The sequence below is a fragment of the Pongo pygmaeus genome, chromosome 4 (genome assembly GCF_028885625.2).
Source record: "Pongo pygmaeus isolate AG05252 chromosome 4, NHGRI_mPonPyg2-v2.0_pri, whole genome shotgun sequence".
NCBI classification, from domain to species: domain Eukaryota; kingdom Metazoa; phylum Chordata; class Mammalia; order Primates; family Hominidae; genus Pongo; species Pongo pygmaeus.
The window spans coordinates 128,337,829-128,361,708 of record NC_072377.2 but is presented as its reverse complement, the minus strand read 5'-3'; positions in this window follow the sequence as shown (position 1 = coordinate 128,361,708).

Sequence of the window (23,880 nt, the reverse complement as noted above, 5' to 3'; positions counted from 1 at the left end):
TCTGGTGGGGACTCGGAGAACCTTTATGTCTAGCTAAGGGATTGTGGATACACCAATCAGCCCTCTGTGTCTAGCTCAAGGTTTGTAAACACACCAATCAGCATCCTGTGCCTATCTCAAGGTTTGTAAATGCACCAATCAGTGCTCTGTGGGGACTTGGAGAACTTTTGTGTCTAGCTCAGGGATTGTAAACACACCAATCAGCACCCTGTCAAAACGGACCAATCAACTCTCTGTAAAACAGACCAATCACTCTCTGTAAAATGGATCAATCAGCAGGATGTGGGTGGGGCCAGATAAGGGAATAAAAGTAGGCTGCCTGAGCCAGCAGTGGCAACCCGCTGGGTCCCCTTCCACACTGTGGAAGCTTTGTTCTTTCGCTGTTTGCAATAAATCTTGCTGCTGCTGACTCTTTGGGTCCACACTACCTTTATGAGCTGTAACACTCACCACGAAGGTCTGCAGCTTCACTCCTGCGGCCAACGAGACCACGAACCTACCCGTGGGAATGAACAACTCCAGATGTGCCACCTTAAGAGCTGTAACACTCACAGTGAAGGTCTGCAGCTTCAGTCCTGAAGCCAGCAAGACCACGAACCCACCAGAAGGAAGAAACTCCAAACATGTCCAAACATCAGAAGGAACAAACTCCGGATATATCACCTTTGAGAACTGTAACACTCACCGTGAGGGTCCGTGGCTTCATTCTTGAAGTCAGTGAGACCAAGAACCCACCAATTCCGGACACAACATCTCTTTATGAAAAATTAAAATTAAACTCAAAAGGCAAGCTCGCTTGTTTGATGGAGGTTTAGGAACTTGAGGAGAAAGATGTGCTTCTCCTCCCTTTTCTCCTTGTCCTCCTTTTCCTCCTTCTCGTCGTCTTCTTTTATCCCCTTTCTCGTAATACTTTCAAAATGTAAAAGCAATTCTTAGGGGCCATATGGAAAACAGGTTGCAAGCCAGATTTGGCCCTCAGGCTGTAGTTAGAAGGCCCCTGTTTTAGATTATCTCAGATTATAACTACATCATTATTTTGGCTTTTAATTAAGAATATAGAAACAAAGACAATATTATAGGATATCTTACTCCCCATTCTGAATCTTGCCTTTTGTGTGCTCTGTGAACTACAGCCCCTGTGGCCTACCTTCTGTTCCTTTACTGACTCTGCTTTAGGGGAAGAGCCTGATCTGATGGTAAATTTGGGGAAATCTAAGCATGCTTGGCTCAGTTCAGCTCTTCTTCCCCTTGAGTGTGAGCTGTGCATTCATTCCCCCATTTAACAACAGTGGTTGTGTGTCAGACCCTGTTCTAGGCACTGGAATTCCAGTGAATTTAAAATCTCTTACATTCCAGTAGGAGAGGTGGAAAATAAACATAATAAATTAAACAAGTATTTTTAAAGTGACACATATTTAAAAAAAAAAAAACAAAACCTAAATCAGCGAGAAGAAATATCAAAAGTTTTGGGGCTGAAATTTGAGATACACTGTCCAGGAAAGGCTCACTGCGACGGTGATTGTAAATAACACCATATAAAAGTGAGTAAGAGAAGTTTGTGGATATCTGAGAGAAAAGCTTTCCCAGAAAATTGTTCTGGAATAGTGCAAAGGTCCTGCTATGTTCTGAATGTTTGTGCCCCCACCCAAAATTTATATGTTGAAATCTAATCACCAACGTGGTATTAGGAACTGGGGCCTTTGGGGAGGTGGTTAGGTCGTGAGAGTGTAGTGCTCATGAATCAGATTAATGCCCTTATAAAATGCTCCCAGAGAGCTGCCTTGTCTGTTCTTTCATGTGAAGACAGTGAGAAGGCACCATCTATGAAACAGAAAGCAGACCCTCACCGGACACTGAATCCACCAGTGCCTTGATCTTAGGGTTACCAGCCTCTAGAACTGAGAAATAAATTTCTGCTCTTTATAAGCCATCCAGTTTATAGAATTTTGTTATAATAGCCTAGATAACTAAGACAGGGTTTAAAGCAGAGAATGTCTCCTGAGTTTGAAGAACAGCAAGGAATGCAGAGTGACTGGAGCAAAGAGGCAGCCTAATTTGGCTTGTGTTTTAACTTCTGAGATAAGACTTGTGGAGGGTAGGGGTGCTGAAAAAGGGATTAGAGTTAAAAAGTTATTGCAATAATCCAGAGGAGTGATGATGGTGCTAGCAGTGAGGGTGCTGAGAAAGAGCTGGATTCTGGATTTATTTGAAGTATGACTGACAAAATTTGCTGATACATTATATGCAGTGTGCAGAAAGATAGGTATAAAGGACTTAAAAGGTTTTGACCTTGTTGGCGAAAAGAGTCAAACTCTGTGAAATATTTGAAGAGATTTATTCTGAGCCAAACATGAGTGACCATGGCCCATGACACAGCCCTCAGGAGGTCCTGAGAAAATGTGCCCCAGGTGGTCGAGGTACAGCTTGGTTTTATACACTTTAGGGAGGCATGAGACATCAATTAAATACATTTAAGAAATAGATTGGCTTGGTCCAGAAAGGCAGGACAACTCAAGAGGAGTGGGGGCTTCCAGGCTATAGATAAATTTAAACATTTTCTGGTTGACAATTGGTTGAGTTTGTCTAAAGACCTAGGATCATAGAAAGGAAATGTTCAGGTTAAGATCAAAGATTGTGGAGACCAAGGTTTTTTTGAAGTCCTATAGTGGCTCCCCTTAGAGACAATAAATGACAAATGTTTCCTATTCAGATCTTTAAAAGGTACTAGACTTTTAGTTAATCTCTTCAGGATTGGGAGGGCCTGGAAGTAAAAGATCTAGCTATGTTAATAGAGATTCCTTACAGATGCAGATTTTCTCCCACAAAGGGTGGCTTTGCAGAGCCATTTCAAGATATGGTAGAGAAACATGTTTTGGGGTAAAATATTTTTATTTTCTTCCATGTCTCATAATATTATGCCAGAGTCATATTGGAAAGTAAGCCACAATATATATGGTTAAATAAACCCCTGATAAGGATTCTGATAAGAATTTCTAGGGCATGAGTCCCCACACACCTGAGATAGGAATTTGAGCAAGATAAAAAAATTAGATCTTAGTCCTCAACCTGAACAACTGAAGAATGGATTTACCATTAACTGAGGTGGGAAAGACTAGGAAAGGAGCTGTTTGAGGTGAAGGTGGGGAGAAAAGATCAAGAGTTCTGTTTAAACATATTAAGTTTGAGGTGCCTATTATACATCCAAGTAGACTGAATGAGGGGTTGAACACATGATTCTGGAGTTCAGAGGAAAAGCTTAAGCTTGACATCAGCTCAGAGACAGGATTTAAAGTCATGGGACATGATGAGACCATTTAGAGAATGAGTGTAGTCAGAAGAATAGATGTTGTCCAACGTCTAAGTCCTCAGACACTCTGACATTTATAGTTGGAAGCAAGAGGCAGGAACAGCACAGAGACCAAAAGAGGTAGGAGGAAGTGAGCTGAGTATGGTAACGTATGTTTGCAGGTTCCATGGCTCATCTACTGGGGGATGCTTGCCCGGGTCCAAAGCTGGGTCTCTGCATGGATAGTTCTGCCTAATTCTGATGTCTGGTATTGATAACTATACTTGGCTAATAGACTTGGATAAAGCCATGTCTTTTTATCTGACCCTGAGTGTCACTTTTGATATTTTCTAAAATTGTTCAGGACTAGATGGGAAAGAATGCTATTACATATTAAGACCCCTTTGGGGCCTCATAAGAGAAAAAAGAAAAACTGAACAAGTACATTTGGTTTGGAGAACTAAACAAACCTTTGGATTTTTTTAAACCAATCACCAAATGTATCATATAGTTAGGGTACTATAGTATTTTTTCCAAAAAACAAAGATAATATATTTTGAAACATATCATGGTATTTTTGTCCATTATTTAGTTTTACTTTCCTTTTAATATTTATTCTCAACAACCAATGAGCTATTGTTGTTGTTCTTTGGAATTCCATAATTTAGCATTTGGTTAGGATAATTTGTCTTTTTTTTTCCAGTAAATTTGCCTGTAACATATATGGTGAACATTTTGAGATATGGAAACAGGAAATTTTTAACTCAAAAATTTTTTCTTTAAAAAAAACTTTATTCTTTTTATTCTTGCTGATGTTTCTTCCTCTTTTTCTTTTTTCTTTTTTGAGATGGAGTCTTGCTCTGTCACCCAGGCTAGAGTACAGTGGTGCAATGTCAGCTCACTGCAACCTCCACCTCCCAGGTTCAAGCGATTCTCCTGCCTCAGCCTCCCAAGTAGCTGGAATTACAGGCACCCACCAACATGCCCAGCTAATTTTTGTGTTTTTTCAGTAGAGATGGGGTTTCACCATGTTGGCTAGGCTGGTCTTGAACTCTTGACCTCAGGAGATCTGCCCATCTCGGCCTCCCAAAGTGTTGGGATTACAGGTGTCAGCCACCGTGCCGGCCGTTTCTTCTTTTCTTAAGAAAATCTAATCACTCATATGGAGGAGCCTCCATACTCATCAGCTTTTATTCCATATATTTGTCCTGTTTTCACTTTTTCTTCAAGGTAAATTTTTTTATTCAAGGTAGTTTTCTCAAGGCCAAAACTGGCTCTAAGAACTGATATTCTATATCATCAATATTAAAATTGTGTATGACCTTTAATACTTCCTTTAGCGATGACAACTTTTCTAGTTCACTATGTTGTCTCATGATCTTCTATTGTATTTATTGATTATGCCTTTTATGGAGCATGGTCAAGGGGGTGGTCTCAGCTTCAATAATGAACATCTTTCTCGAAGGGAATTGAATACTGGGTTTTGGTGTGTTCATCCCACTTTACCTAATGCATTCTCTATGTGACTAAAATTCCTTAGTTTCAAGAGTGATGATGTGGCTTTTTTCCTTTGCCTTTTTAAAACTTTGCTTTTTGTTTATAATTTTGTTCAGCTTTAGAGGAGAAAGACTTTGTAAATCCACTTTTACATTGCTTTTTTTACCCCCAGAAGCTTTTGATTTCTTTAAGAAAAAAAAAAAGTTACAATAAAAACTTTGGCTTATTTTCCCTGGCATCATTTCATCTTTTTAAACTGAAAAATGATAAGTGGGTGCAAAGTGAAAGAGCATTGGCATGAAAGTCAATTGCAAAAACCTAGAAGTAGGCAGCTTCTAAGAGATACTGTCTGCATGAACCTGATGGGCTTTTTAGTTTAGTTTGTCCTCCTTTGATAACAGTGTCTGCATTCTATTTTAATCAGAGTGCACATAATTATAGTTCAGAAAGATACACTCTGGAGTTTGTGCTTATTTACTGTCCACCCCAAATATTACAAAAACCAGGTGAATTCAGATGTGTACTCTGACTCAGTTCATTGAACCTTTATAAATTGTATGTGTGCTTGTGTTTTAATTAACTTGCTTCTTTGACTCACAGAAATGTACTCACTTGGTAATTTTTTTCCTTTCATCCTTCCTTCCTTCTTCTAAAATCTAATTTACTCTAATATTTTATTTAATGACTACTTATTAAGAAGACTAAAAAAAGATATTTTCTTCTTCTCTAATTTTGAATATACTATCCAGACTATTTCTCCTAAATAACTTACTAACCCTTACATTTTTGCTGGAAAGCCACAAAAATGCCTGCAGTATAAAGCTTATAGGGATTTTAAGGCTACTTATTTTTTGCGTAACATTTCATCTTTTAGGGCATGTTTATCACATACATAATCCTGAACTACATTCATCATTTAATTATTTGTAGTAAGTTAAATTAAAGTAACAGCACACAGCTCATGCTTGCTTTTTGTTGAACAAATGACTTGGCCCTCTAAATGTGTATCTGTCTCTGTCACCCTTGTTCTTTTCTCTCATTCCTTCCCATATATTCTGGGAAGGGTGCTATGTGGGCATTATTTTGCCTCCATGATCTCTGGCTTTTGTGAGTTCTGTTATGGTACAGGGAAAAGGGGACTTTGTAGATGCAATTAATGTTACTAATCAGTTGACCTTGAGATAAAGAGATTATCCTGTATTATCTTTGGGTGCAATATATGTGAGCTTTTAAAAGCAGGAGAGAGAAATAGAAAAGAAATGCCAGAGAGAAGAGATTCAACATATAAGGAGGACTCCACATGCCTACATGCCATTGGGGCTTTGATGAGAGAGGCACTGTGATAGTGAATGCAAGAAGCTTCCAGGAGCAGTCAGCAGACCCTGGCTGGCAGCCTGCAAACAGATGGGGACCTCAGGTCTGCAAGGTCTCTGGAAAAGAGCCTCACCCTGCTGACACCAGGAATTTCATTTTGTGAGACCCAGAGCAGAAAATCCAGCTGATTGCACCCAAACTTTTGACCTGCAGAAGCTGTAAAATAATAACTCAAAAGGAGGAGATTAAGATAATAAAATGGGGCTGGGTGTGGTGGCTCACACCTGTAATCCCAGCACTTTGTGAGGCCAAGGTAGGCAGATCACAAGGTCAGGAGATCGAGACCATCCTGGCTAACACAGTGAAACCCCGTCTCTACTAAAAATACAAAAAATTAGCCAGGCGTGGTGACAGGCACCTGTAGTCCCAGCTACTTGGGAGGCTGAGGTGGGAGAATGGCGTGAACCCGGGAGGCAGAGCTTGCAGTGAGCCAAGATCATGCCACTGCACTCCAGCCAGGGTGACAGAGCAAGACTCTGTCTCAAAATAATAATAATAATAATAATAATAATAATAATAATAAAAAAATGGTATTCTAAGCCACTAGGCTTGTTGTAATTTGTTACAGCAGTAATCAAAAACTAATATAAGTGCCACATGCCAGAAACTTGGAATTTCTGCTAGGAAATAAAGTAGAGACAAGTGGTATTGAAGGTGGCCTGGAGAACTGACACTGTTACCAACTCTTCTCAAAGAGTGCCATGACACACAAATTAGGGAAGGTGACTTCCCTGCATTTAAGCGTATAAGTTAGGCAAACTGAGGAAACTGAAAGCAAATCTCCCTTTGGAGACACAATATTTCAAGGAATAGAAAGTTGGGATGTGATGATTCCTCCCAAAACAGGGAAGCTAAGAAGTAGGCACAATAATCAGAGAGCCTGTGAAGATGTTGAAGATGGCTCTCTCTCCTAAATGAGCAAACGCAGAAAAAAAAAAGGGGGGGCCTTTAAAAATACACAATAGATATTTTTAAAGGGTTTTTTTTCCTTTAATTTCACTCATTTTCTAAAAAGATCCAAGAAAATGGTATATGCATTTAGAGACATACATGATCAAGAAGAAATCACATGTAATCAGAAAATATTCCATGGGCTTACAAATTCTATTGGAAATTTTAAGATGTAATTGATAAAGTGAAGAGCAACAGGAAAGAGAAAAAATTAATTTATGCAGTTAAAAAGGCAAATCTTTTATTTATGTATGTATTTATTTTATTATACTTTAAGTTCTAGGGTACATGTGCACAATGTGCAGGTTTGTTACATATGTATACATGTGCCATGTTGGTGTGCTGCACCCATGAACTCATCATTTACATTAGGTATATCTCCTAATGCTATCCCTCCCCCCTCCTCCAACCCCACAACAGGCCCCGGTATGTGATGTTCCCCACCCTGTGTCCAAGTGTTCTCATTGTTCAATTCCCACCTGTGAGTGAGATCATGCGGTGTTTGGTTTTCTGTCCTTGTGATAATTTGCTCAGAATGATGGTTTCCAGCTTCATCCATGTCCCTACAAAGGACATGAACTCATCATTTTTTATGGCTGCATAGTACTCCATGGTGTATATGTGCCACATTTTCTTAATCCAGTCTATCATTGATGGACATTTCGATTGGTTCCAAGTCTTTGCTATTGTAAATAGTGCCGCAATAAACACACGTGTGTATGTGTCTTTATAGGAGCATGATTTATAATCCTTTGGGTATATACCCAGTAATGGAATGGCTGTGTCAAATGGTATTTCTAGTTCTAGATCCTTGAGGAATCGCCACACTGTGTTCCACAATGGTTGAACTAGTTTACAGTCCCACCAACAGTGTAAAAGTGATCCTATTTCTCCACATCCTCTCCAGCACCTGTTGTTTCCTGACTTTTTAAAGATCTCCATTCTAACTGCTGTGAGATGGTATCTCATTGAGGTTTTGATTTGCATTTCTCTGATGATGAGTGATGATGAGTATTTTTTCATGTGTCTGTTGGCTGCATAAATGTCTTCTTTTGAGAATTGTCTGTTTATATCCTTTTCCCACTTTTTGATGGGGTGTTTGATTTTTTTCTTATACATTTGTTTAAGTTTTTGTAGATTCTGGATATTAGCCCTTTGTCAGATGGGTAGATTGTAAAAATTTTCTCCCATTCTGTAGGTTGCCTGCTCACTCTGATGGTAGTTTCTTTTGCTGTGCAGAAGCTCTTTAGTTTAATTAGATCCCATTTGTCAATTTTGGCTTTTGTTGCCATTGCTTTTGGTGTTGTAGTCATGAAGTCCTTGCCCATGCCCATGTCCTGAATGGTATTGCCTAGGTTTTCTTCTAGGGTTTTTATGGTTTTAGTCTTTAATCCACCTTGAATTAATTTTTGTATAAGGTGTAAGGAAGGGATCCAGTTTCAGCTTTCTATATATGGCTAGCCAGTTTTCCCAGCACCATTCATTAAATAGGGTATACTTTCCCCATTTCTCATTTTTGCCAGGTTTGTCAAAGATCAGATAGTTGTAGATGTGTGGTATTATTTCTGAGTGCTCTGTTCTGTTCCATTGCTCTATATCTCTGTTTTGGTACCAGTACCACGCTGATTTGGTTACTGTAGCCTTGTAGTATAGTTTGAAGTCAGGTAGCGTGATGCCTCCAGCTTTGTTCTTTTGGCTTAGGATTGTCTTGGCAATGTGGGCTCTTTTAAGGTTCCAAATAAACTTTAAAGTATTTTTTTCCAATTCTGTGAAGAAAGTCATTGGGGATGGCATTGAATCTATAAATTACATTGGGCAGTATTACCATTTTCACGATATTGATTCTTCCTATCCATGAGCACGGAATGTTCTTCCATTTGTTTGTGTCCTCTTTTATTTCATTGAGCAGTGGTTTGTAGTTCTCCTTAAGAGGTCCTTCACATCCCTTGTAAGTTGGATTCCTAGGTATTTTATTCTCTTTGAAGCAATTGTGAATGGGAGTTCACTCATGATTTGGGTCTCTGTTTGTCTGTTATTGGTGTATAGGAATGCTTGTGATTTTTGCACATTGATTTTGTATCCTGAGACTTTGCTGAAGTTGCTTATCAGCTTAAGGAGATTTTGGGCAGAGACTATGGGGTTTTCTAAATATGCAATCATGTCATCTGCAAACAGGGACAATTTGACTTCCTCTTTTCCTAACTGAATACCCTTTATTTCTTTCACCTGCCTGATTGCCCTGGCCAGAACTTCCAACACTATGTTGAATAGGAGTGGTGAGACAGGGCATTCCTGTCTTGTGCCAGTTTTCAAAGGGAATGCTTCCAGTTTTTGTCCATTCAATATGATATTGGCTGTGGGTTTGTCATAAATAGCTCTTATTATTTTGAGATATGTTCCATCAATACTTAGTTTATTAAGAGTTTTTAGCATGAAGGGCTGTTGAATTTTGTCAAAGGCCTTTTCTGCATCTATTGAGATAATCATGTGGGTTTTGTCTTTGGTTCTATTTATATGATGGATTACATTTTTTGCTTTGTGTATGTTAAACGAGCCTTGCATCCCTGGGATGAAGCCAACTTGATCATGGTGGATAAGCTTTTTGATGTGCTGCTGGATTTGGTATGTGAGTATTTTATTGAGGATTTTTGCATTGATGTCCATCAGGGATATTGGTCTAAAATTGTCTATTTTTGTTGTGTCTCTGCCAGGCTTTGGTATCAGGATGATGCTGGCCTCATAAAATGAGTTAGGGAGGATTCTCTCTTTTTCTATTATTTGGAATAGTTTCAGAAGGAATGGTACTAGCTCCTCTTTGTACCTCTGGTAGAATTTGGCAGTGAATCCGTCTGGTCCTGGACTTTTTTTGGTTGGTAGGCTATTAATTATTGCCTCAATTTCAGAGCCTGTTATTGGTCTATTCAAGGATTCAACTTCTTCCTAGTTTAGTCTTGGGAGGGTGTATGTGTTCAGGAATTTATCCATTTCTTCTAAATTTTCTAATTTATTTGCATATAGGTGTTTATAGTATTCTCTGATGGTAGTTTATATTTCTGTGGGATTGGTGGTGATCTTCTCTTTATCATTTTTTATTGCATCTATTTGATTCTCCTCTCTTTTCTTCTTTATTAGTCTTGCTAGTGGTCTGTCAACTTTGTTGATCTTTTCAAAAAACCAGCTCCTGGATTCGTTGATTTTTTGAAGGGTTTTTTGTGTCCCTATCTCTTCCAGTTCTGCTCTGATCTTAGTTATTTCTTGCCTTCTGCTAGCTTTTCAATGTGTTTGCTCTTGCTTCTCTAATTCTTTTAATTGTGATGTTAGAGTGTCAATTTTAGATCTTTCCTGCTTTCTCTTGTGGGCATTTAGTGCTATAAATTTCCCTCTACACACTGCTTTGAATGTGTCCCAGAGATTCTGGTATGTTGTGTCTTTGTTCTCATTGGTTTCAAAGAACATCTTTATTTCTGCCTTCATTTTGTTGTGTACCCAGTAGTCATTCAGGAGCAGGTTGTTCAGTTTCCATGTAGTTGAGCGGTTTTGAGTGAGTTTCTTAATCCTGAGTTCTAGTTTGATTGCACTGTGTTCTGAGTGACAGTTTGTTATAATTTCTGTTCTTTTACATTTGCTAAGGAGTGCTTTACTTCCAACTATGTGGTCAATTTTGGAATAAGTGCGATGTGTTGCTGAGAAGAATGTATATTCTGTTGATTTGGGGTGGAGAGTTCTGTAGATGTCTATTAGGTCTGCGTGGTGCAGAGCTGAGTTCACTTCCTGGATGTCCTTGTTAACTTTCTGTCTCGTTGATCTGTCTATTGTTGACAGTGGGGTGTTAAAGTCTCCCATTATTATTGTGTGGTAGTCTAAGTCTCTTTGTAGGTCTCTAAGGACTTGCTTTATGAATCTGGGTGCTCCTGTATTGGGAGCATATACATTTAGGACAGTTAGCTCTTCTTGTTGAATTGATCCCTTTACCATTATGTAATGGCCTTCTTTGTCTCTTTTGATCTTTGTTGGTTTAAAGTCTGTTTTATCAGAGACTAGGATTGCAACCCCTGCTTTTTTTTTTATTTTCCATTTGCTTGGTAGATCTTCCTCCATCCCTTTATTATGAGCCTATGTGTGTCTCTGCATGTGAGATAGGTCTTCTGAATACTGCACACTGATGGGTCTTGACTCTTTATCCGATTTGCCAGTCTGTGTCTTTTAATTGGAGCATTTAGTCCATTTACATTTAAAGTTAATATTGTTATGTGTGAATTTGATCCTGTCATTATGATATTAGCTGTTTATTTTGCTCGTTAGTTGATGCAGTTTCTTCCTAACATCGATGGTCTTTACAATTTGGCACGTTTTTGCAGTGGCTGGTACCAGTTGTTCCTTTCCATGTTTATTACTTCCTTCAGGAGCTCTTGTAAGGCAGGCCTGGTGGTGACAAAATCTCTCAGCATTTGCCTGTCTGTAAAGTATTTTATTTCTCTTTCACTTATTAAGCTTAGTTTGGCTGGATATGAAATTCTGGGTTGAAAATTCTTTTCTTTAAGAATGTTGAATATTGGCCCCCACTCTCTTCTGGCTTGTAGAGTTTCTGCCGAGAGATCTGCTGTTAGTCTGATGGGCTTCCCTTTGTGGGTAACCCAACTTTTCTTTCTGGCTGCCCTTAACATTTTTTCCTTCATTTCAACTTTGGTGAATCTGACAGTTATGTGTCTTGGAGTTGCTCTTCTTGAGGAGTATCTGCGGCATTCTCTGTATTTCCTGAGTTTGAATGTTGGCCTGCCTTCCTAGGTTGGGGAAGTTCTCCTGGATAATATCCTGAAGAGTGTTTTCCAACTTGGTTCCATTCTTCCTGTCACTTTCAGGTACACCAATGAGATGTAGATTTGGTCTATTCACATAGTCCCATATTCCTTGGAGGCTTTGTTCATTTCTTTTTACTCTTTTTTCTCTGAACTCCTCTTCTCACTTCATTTCATTCATTTGATCTTCAATCACTGATACCCCTTCTTCCACTTGATCGAATCAGCTACTGAAGCTTGTGCATGTGTCATGTAGCTCTGGTGCCATAATTTTCAGCTCCATTGGGTCATTTAAGGTCTTCTCTTCACAGTTTTTTCAAGTTGGCCATTCATCTAATCTTTTTTCAAGGTTTTTAGCTTCTTTGCAATGGGTTTGAACATCCTCCTTTAGCTTGGAGAAGTTTGTTATTACCGATCATCTGAAGCCTTCTTCTCTCAACTTGTCCAAGTCATTCTCCATCCAGCTTTGTTCCATTGCTGGTGAGGAGCTGCGTTCCTTTGGAGAAGAGGTGCTCTGATTTTTAGAATTTTCAGCTTTTCTGCTCTGGTTTCTCCCCATCTTTGTGGTTTTATCTACCTTTGGTCTTTGATGATGGTGACGTACAGATGGCGTTTTGGTGTGGATGTCCTTTCTGTTTGTTAATTTTCCTTTTAACAGTCAGGGCCCTCAGCTACAAGTCTGTTGGAGTTTGCTGGAGGTCCACTCCAGACACTGTTTGCCTGGGTATCACCAGTGGAGGCTGCAGAACAGCAAATATTGCAGAATGGCAAATGTTGCTGCCTGATCCTTCCTCTGGAATCTTCTCAGAGGGGCACCCAGACATATGAGGTGTCAGTCAGCCCCTACTAGGAGGTGTCTCCCAGTTAGGCTACTCGGGGGTCAGGGACCCACTTGAGGAGCTGTCTGTCCATTCTCAGATCTCAAACTAAATGCTGGGAGAACCACTACTCTCTTCAAAGCTGTCAGACAGAGATGTTTAAGTCTGCAGAAGTGTTTGCTGCTTTTGTTTGGGTATGCCCTGCTCCCAGAGGTGGAGTCTACAGAGGCAGGCAGGCCTCCTTGACCTGTGGTGGACTCCACCCAGTTCAAGCTTCCCGGCTGCTTTGTTTACCTACTCAAGCCTCAGCAATGGCGGACACCCCTCCCCCAGCCTCGCTGCCACCTTGCAGTTCGATATCAGACTGCTGTACCAGCAGTGTGCAAGGTTCTGTGGGTGTGGGACCCTCCAAGCCAGGCACGGGATATAATCTCCTGACGTGCCATTTGCTAAGACTGTTGAAAAAGCACAGTATTAGGGTAGGAGTGTCCGGATTTTCCAGGTACCGCCTGTCAAGGTTTCCCTTGGCTAGGAAAGAGAATTCCTCAACCCCTTGTGCTTCCCGGTTGAGAAGATTCCCCGCCCTGCTTCAGCTCATGCTCTGTGGGCTGCACCCACTGTCCGACAAGCCCCAGTGAGATGAGCCCAGTACCTCAGTTGGAAATGCAAAAATCACCCATCTTCTGTGTCACTCATGCTGGGAGTTGTAGACTGGAGCTATTCCTATTCAGCCATCTTGGAACCTCCCAAAAAGGCAAGTCTTATACAAAAGACACAAAAAAAGGAAAGGCAATGAAATAACTAAAGAAAAGATGAAAGACATTAAAGGAAGATCAAAAAGAAGACCAACGTGTGTGTTGGGGGGAGGTGTACATATATACTCAATAGATAAATCCTTTGGCATGAAGTTTAGTACTTCTATAAAAAAATAGAAAATAATTTATTGGTAAAAAAAAATTTTAAATTCTGAAAATGCATATTGAAAATATTCAACAATAACAGGAAAAAATAATAGCCAAATACCAAGAATTAATATATGTGTTTGTAGATTGAAAAGAAAGTACAAAGACTTCAGTTTCTCTTCTGTAACACTAACCACCAAAAAATAAAAGACTATTACAGTATTTTAGATGGCTTTTTTTCTTATTGAAACCCAATATTTTGAGTGGAGGAGAGAAATCAATATGCAGAGAGGGTCAAGGAAATCATAAGAAAGAAGGAAGCAGTAGCTATTCCTAGAGTCTCAGAGACTATATTGTCCTCCTGAATACTTTTAATAAATTACCTTTAAAGTAATATTTGTTTATATATTCAGTAAATATTTAAGGTCACAAAGAAAGAAGAAAATCCAATCATAATTCCACCCCCATAGACAACTGCCAATAACATTGTATTTTGCATATAGTTGCATATGCTTCACTATAATTGAGATCACAAAATACATACTTTATTATGCTTTGCTTTTTCTCACTTAAAAATATGTGCTGACAGCTTCCTAAGTTAGCCTCAGCTTAAACCTCCCCATCAGCTTCAAATCCAACTTCCTGGCTGGCAGCCCCACATGGATATGAAGATCAACATATCTAAAACAAAGGACTTGATTTAAAGCATCCCATTTCCTACACTTTCTATCTCTTCATCTGTCTTATCTCAGAAATTAGTGTCACTTTCCACCTATTTTCTCCTTAAGCCACAAACCTGGAAATCAACCCTGACTTCTCTTTACACACCCCCATCCAAATTATTAGAAAATCCTAGCCATTCTACTTCCAAAACATGTCTCAGATATTGACGCTGTTTATGAAAGAAACTGCAATCTATTTATGCCACTTTTCTTTCTCACCTGGACTACCAGGTAGCCTCTTGTCTAGTCTTCTTACTTATGCCTCTCTTTCATCAATTCTCCACTCAAAAGACATTTTATTTTTGCAACAACGTAAACCAGATTGTGTTTAAAATCAGTTCAAACACTTACATGAGAAACACTTTCACTACAAAACAAATCTAAAACCCTTGCTTTTGAAGCCTTGCAAGACCTTTAAAGCAGTGAATGGACAGATCTCTGACTTCCTATTCAGTCTTCTACATCCTGACTCCCCTATTTGCTGAATGTGTTTTTTTTAGTCCTGCAACCTTCCATTAATCCAAAAACCATATATGAAGCTCTAGCTTTTTCTAGGGTCTTCACATGCTGTTTCCACTACGTGAACTGTTTTTCTTTCCACTTGTTATATGACCGTATCTTTCTAATTAATTTGGTTTTATGTTTCTAACAGATTGATATTAGAAATATCACACCTTTCATTTACTTGGTATTACATCAAGGTTTATGATTTTATATTTGTTTGCTTCTTTATCTCTTCCACCAGATTATAAACTCAATCCAGACAGAAAGATTGTATATTTTATTTATCTAGGCAGAGTTAGCCCTTGCTATGTTTGAAATTTAACAAATTCTCAATAAATATCTTTTGAAAAAATAAAACCTGAGCTTTTTCCATGTTGTTATATAGGCGTCAAAAATGTGATTTTTCTTCACTAAAAAAATTGAACACAGGAAAGAATTATAATGTATTAAATCATTCATATTATTACACATTTAGGCTTTTTCAGTTTTACACATTACAAAAATGCTGCTATATTCAAACATTCCTATCTTTAACTACTCTTTAAGAAAAAATTACTAGGATCAATGGCTAAAACTAGGACCCAGGTCAAACTATATAAACATCTAAGTGGAGAGTTAGAGTATGTTTCAGGATGGTAAGTTTGGATATTTTGAGGTATCAATTTTTGCCAAAATTATTAATTAGCTTAACACTAGTTTCCCAGGAAAATTCCAGTGGGGTCACTCTACTACCAATTAAGATGTAGAAAGCCACAAAAAGACTGTTGTTACTATCCTAACAATGAGAACAAGCTGGATAAGCAATAAGATTCTAGTTTTGTTTTGTTTTTAGTTTTTAAAATCAGAAAGCCCAAGGCACAAAGATATCTAAATGAGGACATTTTAATCATGATAAGCTCATCTGAGGAGAGAAAAACTTTGGGGGTTTTTAGCTTTGGAAGAGCTGTAGGACAAGAAGAAATCCACCACAGATGAAGGTAAAGACAAACCAGCTAAAATTGTAATGAACTTCTAACGCCTATAAACATAAAATACTAAGCCCCCCACTGACTGAAGGGACACCCTGTGGCCAAGGAAACTCCAAAAAACCTTAACACTGAGTTCCCAGCCATGACAGGACAGAAGGTCAGACATATCTCATTATACCTTCTCCCTTTTTGAGTTTAGACACAACTGACCAGAATTCATGTTAAAAATAGAGATTGTAAGGCTAAAAGAACAGACTCTTTTCGGGGCAATAAGATATCAAATTACAAACAGGACCAAAGGGCATACTAGACAAATGTTAAGCCACACACCCCTACATTTAACGAATAAATCACTGATATGAGTTAAGAGGAAATCACTTAGGCAGAGAGCAAGGGTATGGGAGTCCTCAGTAAGGCTTTTCTTTTTAATGAAAAGCAGCCCCAAATCATTTTCTAACAAAAAGCACCCTGCAAGCTGGAAGTTTGCACAGGTGAATGCTGGCAGGAACTAAGGATTAGATACATTCAAGATGGTGGTTCCATCTTCCCTTCTTTGCCAGCCAGGTGTACTGTAAAGGAGCAGACCAGATGGCGCTAATCAACTGGAAAGCCCAGTTGCATAAAAAGATTAGGCTTCCCTGTGCACCATGCAAATGTCATACCTGATCAAACCAATCTATGAGCCCTATGTAAATCAGACACCACTTCCTCAAACTGGACTATAAAACTGGAAGCATTCACCACCAGCTGGTCTTTTCCGCTTGGAGACCCCTTCCTCTATAGAGGAAGCTGTTTCTCTTTCTCTTCTCTTCTACCTATTAAACCTCCACTCCTGAACTCCTCATGTGTGTCCACCTCCTAAATTTTCCTGGCGCGTGACAACAAACCCCAGTGTATATACCCCAGAAAACATAGCCACTTCAAAATGGGGGCTTGTCTGGGATACCAACGTATAACATTCATCGAAATGATGAGTAGAGGAGAGGACTCCAACTCTGTCCTTTTATTCTGAGGCTTTTGGCCTTCATTTTAGAACCAAATAAAACCAATTACTGGAATCCCTTCAGCCATTTAAAAATGATTAGCATGAATGCCAGCCTTACAAGATTCAGGGACAGGCTTGCTGGGAAGAACATGGAAAATTCTCCAATACCCAACGATTGCAGGGCATATTGGCTATGTTTAAACAGCTTTTTTTCATGAAGGACTTAGCCGTAGTGTGGGGCTGGAAGAAGTCCTGTGGCAACTGAGGATTTCTGGCCAGGCGTCCCTCCTGTGTTATCCAAAGGCTTCTGGAGTGACCCCAGCCTCTGACCGCCCCAGTGGGGCATCAACAACAGGATCTCCCACTTTCCTATCATAATTTCTTCCTTTCCTGTCCGCAATCATCATCTCTTATCCTCTCTGTGTATGCAATGTGTAGGAAGTTTTATAGTTCAGGGAAGTAATCTTGTTTGGCAAGATCAAAGAATGTAATAGTAACTGGAAATATAGCTCAGGGGAAGGCATCTTTGTGATTTTCTAAGGACAGAGACCGCCCCCAACCCCCACCCTGCCGCCCGGACACTGAGCATCTCTCTCTGCCCTTGGTCTGGAAAGCACGTGGCATTTCCAGGTCTCTTTCCACCCTTGGTCTGGAGAGCACCATGGTGTTTCAAGGTCAACAGCACCACCTAGTGGAATAGAGATCCTCTCCATGAGGCACATTGTCAGTTCTTTACTGAAACACCCTTGCTTCCCAATTCTCTCCCCTTTTTGTGCTTCTCTACTAAAAACCAGGCTTCGTGCTGCTTCTGTAAATGGGAAAATTCTGCCTTTAACAATTAGAGGTAAAATTCCCTCCAAAGCCAAATTTTAGTCTCAATGCTGTCCCATCAGCAGGAAAATGGTCATTCGGTTCCTACATTCTTTTAAGGCACTTTTTCTGCTTCTATTTAGAGTGGCACTTAATTAGAAAGGAGATTTTAAGTTCAAAAGTTAACCAGAACCATTCTCTAAGAGTAAACACTTCAGTACAGGCCATAATAGCAGGATATAGAGTTCAATCTAGCACACCCCCTTCATTAAAGGGGCCTTGCCCAACTATTATGTAGTTTTTCTTGAGATCCATTTTTCAGGGAGCCAGGCAGATCACAAAAGTCTAGGAAGTCAGAGAAATCACAGGCAGAGAACTAGAGCCAGTTGGGTGAACGTGACTAACCCCAGTGGCTTAGTTCCTCTGCTTCCATAGCTGGGGGGTCACACCTACAACCATAAGTCACATGTTCAACAAGGTGCCAGGACCCAGGAACCATGGGGAGAAAACAGCAGGGGGGATGCCCCCACTGTCTTCCTCCCATCCCAGATCACACCAAAAGGAAGGAGACTAAAGAGATGAATTTTTCTCACTTCTCTTTCTAGCTGGGTATCATCTTCAGCCTACACTCCCCTGGAGTGCATTCTGAAGCACTGGAACTCCTTTCACCCTGAGACTTTAGAGAAAAAGCGGCTCATTTTCTTTTGGACAAGGGAATGGTCTTCTTACCCTCTTGAACCAGCTTGGCCTGTGGAAAGGAGCCTTAATTTTAATATTATCCAACAATTAGATCTTTTTTGCAGACAGGAGGGCAAATGGTCCAAGGTGACTTATGTACAGGTTTTGTTGTAGTTGTTGTTGTTTGCACTTTTTTTTACACAACCCAGCATTGCTTGCCAAGGTCTGAGAGACAACCCAGACCTTGGCAAGCATTACAAAATCAACCTAGCTGTTTTAGTAGTCCTATCAGGCAGGCCTATAGAGAATGATTCTCCAAAGTTAGAAAAGCATCTTCCAGGGGAACAATCTGAGGATCCCCCTTATTTGGGGCTCTCTCAAGTTTCCTTCTTATTACAGAACTTAGGCAAATAAAGGGAGACTTAGACCAATTTCTAATGACCCTGATAGGTATACAGAAGCTTCCAAAATTTAACTCAGGTATTTGACATGACAGGATGTTATGCTGCTCCTAAGTCAAACCCTAACCACAGCCGAGAAGCAGGCAGCTCTGTAGGCAGCAGAGAAATTTGGAGATGAGCAATACAGCTCCTAGAGTAGGCCTAAAAGAAAAAGAGAAAAAAGTGAAGGCAAAGAAGTAGGGGAAACATCATTCCCAATAGGAAGAGAGGCAGTACCTCTTGACAACCCTAATTGATTTCTATGATGATTTTCCTTCTTTCGTGGTTTAAAATGGCTCCTATATCTTCTTATATAATGTTGTTCAAACCTGGGAAAAGTTAATTTTCCAAAATTTAAAATGTTTGGCTTAGAGTTGAGCTAGGGGGAAGGGAACCCAGAAGCCTGACATGCCAGCAAAAGGGTAAAAATTTCTTACCAGTCAGGCTTTTGGCTTCTCTCTCCCTGTGCAAACCAGTAAAAGGGATAATAAGAATCATTATTTATATTATCTGCATAGTTTTCATTAATAAAACAGATTTATGAGGTTGGTTTTAAGCTGTAGCCAATCTGGTGTGTTTTGTGCTTCTTTCTGTATGGTTCTGTTAAAAGAAAGGGTACCTTAGGTTAGGACACAGATCCAGAGCCCCATAAGCCTGCTGTTCAAGCCAGCCCAACAAAATGGTTAGTAATAAATTTGGCTACAGGCCTCCATCTTGTTTCATGTCCTTGGGAACATGACCTGTAACCATATGGCAATACTTTGTTTTAGTCTCCACCATTTTACAATAGTGGCTGTCTTGTTGTGCTAAGTCAGTATGTAAGTGAGGGTCACAAAATCTGATAAGCCAGTTTATCAATCTGGGTGGTGACAGCTGATCCATCAAGGGTGGAGTTTACAAGCACTGATCTTACTTAAGCACTGATCTTGAGAGCAGTTTAGGGAGGGTCAAAATCTTGTAGCCTCTAGCTGCATGACTCCTAGGCCATGGTTTCTAATCTTGCGGCTAATTTCTTGGTCTGGTCCTAGGCAAGAGGGAAGTATATCTTAAGAAGGGGATGTTATCTTCTTTGTTTTAGACTAGAAACTGTAAATCAGGCTCCTCCCAAATTTGGTTCAGCCTATGCCCAAGGATGGGAAAGGAAAGCTTGGTGGCTGGAAATTAAATGAAGTTGTTTGAGTCAGATCTCTTTCACTTTCTCAGTCACAATTTTGCAATGACAGTTTCAAAAGCTGTTTATCACCCCTTTGAAAATATCTCATACACTTGCAGTTAAGTCATAACCTAATTAAGGCTTATTGGTTTCACCTGTGAGGTACTTGTTGTGATGTTCAAAAGCCAAAAATCTTAACTGTTTATCATGACTAGAGTCAAGTAAAAAGGATTTAAAAGAATTTTCTTAAAGAGCACTCAGCTTAATTAAAAGTGGATATTCAAGTTATAGGTATATTTAAAAGGCCTTCATGTTTTTCTCTTCTTGGATCTTGTTTTCTGGAAAAGGGCTTTTTGTTGTTGTTGTTGTTCTCAGTCAACTGAATTATTTTTTCTCCATTTTTTTGTCTCACTACTCTTAAAGCACGCATGAGAGGCCCTAAGATAACTTCTGGTAGCATAAGACTCCTTGGGAAAAACAGAGGAGGTGCCACAAACCATGTGTTGGGAAAAAAACCTCTGTTTTTCTCATGAAACCCCAGGAATTGAAAGCATATAGCTCACTCTCAAAATCAAAGGATCTGTTCTGTTTTGCATTGTGTTTTCTGACTGTTTTGAGTTTTGGGGGTATCCAGTTACTTCACATTAAGAGAGAGCTTTGGTGTGTAATAACTAGGCAGGAAATGCACCTTAAGGGATACTTAATAGTAGTTATACATCAGAGAAGCATGTTGTTGACCACCTGAAAGATATGGAAACATCACCACCTGCCACCGAGAGATTAGACTGCCATGGAGGATAGGATGATTACAAAATAAGCCGATAGGCTTTGGGTTGCCTTGCAATGAAATACATGGTAGAAAGTAGAAGCACTACACTGTCTTCTCCCATAGCATCTTCCTCCTTTTGGGGATCTAAAATCAGTATAAAATGGCACCCTTAATTTTAGAGATCTGTCTTTGCCTTAAGCTGTGTCTGCTTATTAGGCCCTAAAAATGCATGCTACCAGGCCCTGTTCCTCCAAGGGCTCCACCCTAAAGCCAATAATACAATTAAGAAACTGGCAAGTGAAAAATCTTACAATTGCTGAATCTTTTTTGCTTTTCTGTGTGTGTTTATAGATATAGATATAGATATATGTATATATGTGTTGTGCATTATGTCTATGACAAGAGCTCTAATTGATTGGCTTAAAGAAAAATAAGTGCTTAAATCAAATTTTTTTAGTTCATGTGACTTTAATCATTAAGAAATAGAAATAGTCTTAAGGATTATTGGTAAAATGCAAGTGTCATCAAAATGCAAATAGGTGATCTAAATCATACAACTTAGATACTACGTTTGCTAAAGTTTCCAAGGTTGTATACTGTCTTCTTTAAAGGTAGGTAAGGCCTGGGACACGTGGAGCTAGACACTAGAGAGAGTCAGACCTTGCTTGTACTTCTGTCTGGGTCCTAAGCTTCATACCTGCTACATATTTAAAATCATTTACTAACCAGGTTTTTCACCAACAGTAAAAGTTGCTAAGAGTTACAGTGCAACATGTATTTGAGATCACTAAACAGTGTTATATGCAAGGCATATAAAAACAGTAAAATGTGTCTTATAGTAAAAGAATATAAGAAAGCATGGAAATGTAAATTTTGCCCAGGGATGAAGGATTATCTTAAATTTGATATGATGAAGCTAAAAAGTTGTGGAAAGGTTGTAAAAATTAATCTTGCCAAAAATGTGTAAACATTAAATTCAAAAAGGTATTATATGGTCTTTTCATAAACTGAGCATTAAAATAAAAGCACAGCAAGGTTGTCTTAAGACACTAATCTGCCCTTTAGCAAAAGGGGTTATGAAGTGTTTGTAAAGATTTTACCTCATGGTCAAATTGGTTAAGAATAGATGGAATCGTCTATAAGGTTTCATTTAACCAAATTGGGGTTAACATTAGTAAACTAATGCAAGGGTAAAATTTGGCTTTGAACAGGATTTTCATGTAATAATAAAGGCTAATAAAAGGTTTTTGCCTTTTGAGTCATCATTTTGGCAAAATAAATAATTTGTGACAATTTGGATTTCTATTTCATAACATGAAGTGTTTTAAACCTCAAACATTTAACAGGCATCCTAAAATCAAACTTCAAGTTTCAAAATTGTCTTTCCTGATGCCTGGCTTTCTGGATGGTTCAAGGGGTCCTTGAAACATTCAGAAAAGAGGTGAATGGGATTATTCAACATGTTTAGTCACATGAGATTGCCAAAATATGTCCAATCTTCTTTAAGTTTTATTTTGGTGAATAATACTAATATATGTTCCAAAATTGTATGGATTTCTAAAATTCTAATGTCTGAGTATTTACTACAATCATAATGAAGGGTGAAGTTGTTGTAAACCATGGAGATAACTAAACTTCTTTGTCAGTCATGTTTTTAGCTATAACTACCCAGTAAATTTTGTCATTTGTAGACAATTGTTGTCTTGCTTTGTTCCTTCTGAAAAGATAATAAAGCTATATTAAGGACTTTAACAGGTTGTTAATAGCTTTGAAGGTTGTAACATTGGGATAGAGAAAGAATGTATGGGACTCATGAAGAACTGAAATATTTACGAATGTCAAGCAAAACAAGTGTTAACTAAATGGACTACACGAAGAAAGTTAAAGCAATCTTTTTGACTTTTGCTTGGAATATTGCTGATCCTTGTTTTGTTTTTCAGAGTCAAGAAAATTTATTTTGAACTACTTATGGCCTTCAATAATTGAGTAAGGTATACTCCTGTGAACAAATTGGAGCATGTTTGTTTCTCTCTGCCTAGTTCCTCTAGAATTTGGAAACTGTCAGTGAGCACTTTAACTTATGGCAATATAGTTGTTTGCATCAGTGGAATAAGAATCTATTTTCCTTTTTCAACAGGACACAATTAGAAAAACTGGTTATTTTAGCAAGTCTTTGACTGCAAGGGTGTGTTTCTCTTTGAGGAATCAAGCTTGACACTTGATTGAAATTCCCCTGGGGAAAACTGGCCTCATACCTTGGCTACACAGTCCCTGCATGGGATTAGAATCCCAAGGGTCCCCAGTCACAGAACAAGCCTACACCCACCCAACAACACTCCTGAAAGCCTAAAGACAGCCATGGGAGGGGTGCGTCGAAGCCTATTGGTGGAACAGGAGAGTTGAGGGGAAATTCTTCCACATTACTATAAGAATTCACTGCTATGGGCTGAAGGCAGGAAGTAGAGCTAGAAAACTAAGAGAACTCCTCCCTGACCAGGCACCCCAGACATTCACAGAACACCCAGCAATGGCCCGCTGAAGGTTGAGGGCAGACAGAAGAAGGAGTAAAGTCCCTCAAAGGCATGCTGAACCTTCACTGATGCTGAGGCATCAGTGCTGAATGCTGGGTCAGAGGAGCCAGGTTGACAGAGCCCTTCAGGACCCAAAAAGCTAGGAAGGACTGCGCAGGAAAACAACAAAAACAAAAACAAGACAACTCCCCAGTGATCCACAAAGTTGTCAATCAGCCTATAATACAGAAAGAGATCTGGCATTTAGAATGCAAAGCATAAAGAGATACCTAAAATCTAGCTAGTGCTCAGATCCCAGGCATTGCAGGAAAAAATAAGTGCTGATTCCACCCTCAAACCATTTAAGGTCAATAATAAACAATTTAACTAAAGCTGTAACACAACCCCAACTGAGCTTAACTGCAGATTAGTAGCATTCAGCCCTCCACAGTAGCAACATGACCAAAGAGGTATGCCCTTTTCAGGGGATTAATAATACTTATTGGTTGGGATATGTCAAAATGTATCATAAAATTGGTAACTGGCATATGATAAAATATTATGAAACCTGTGAAGAATCAAGAAAATGTTAACACATGGTAAACAAATGAATATAGTCACAAGAAGGAGGTGGCAAAATGGCCCAAAGAGTTTAATTAGCAGAAAGAGATTTCCAAATTATCGTGATAAAATTAAGCAAAAAACTTGTAAAAACAT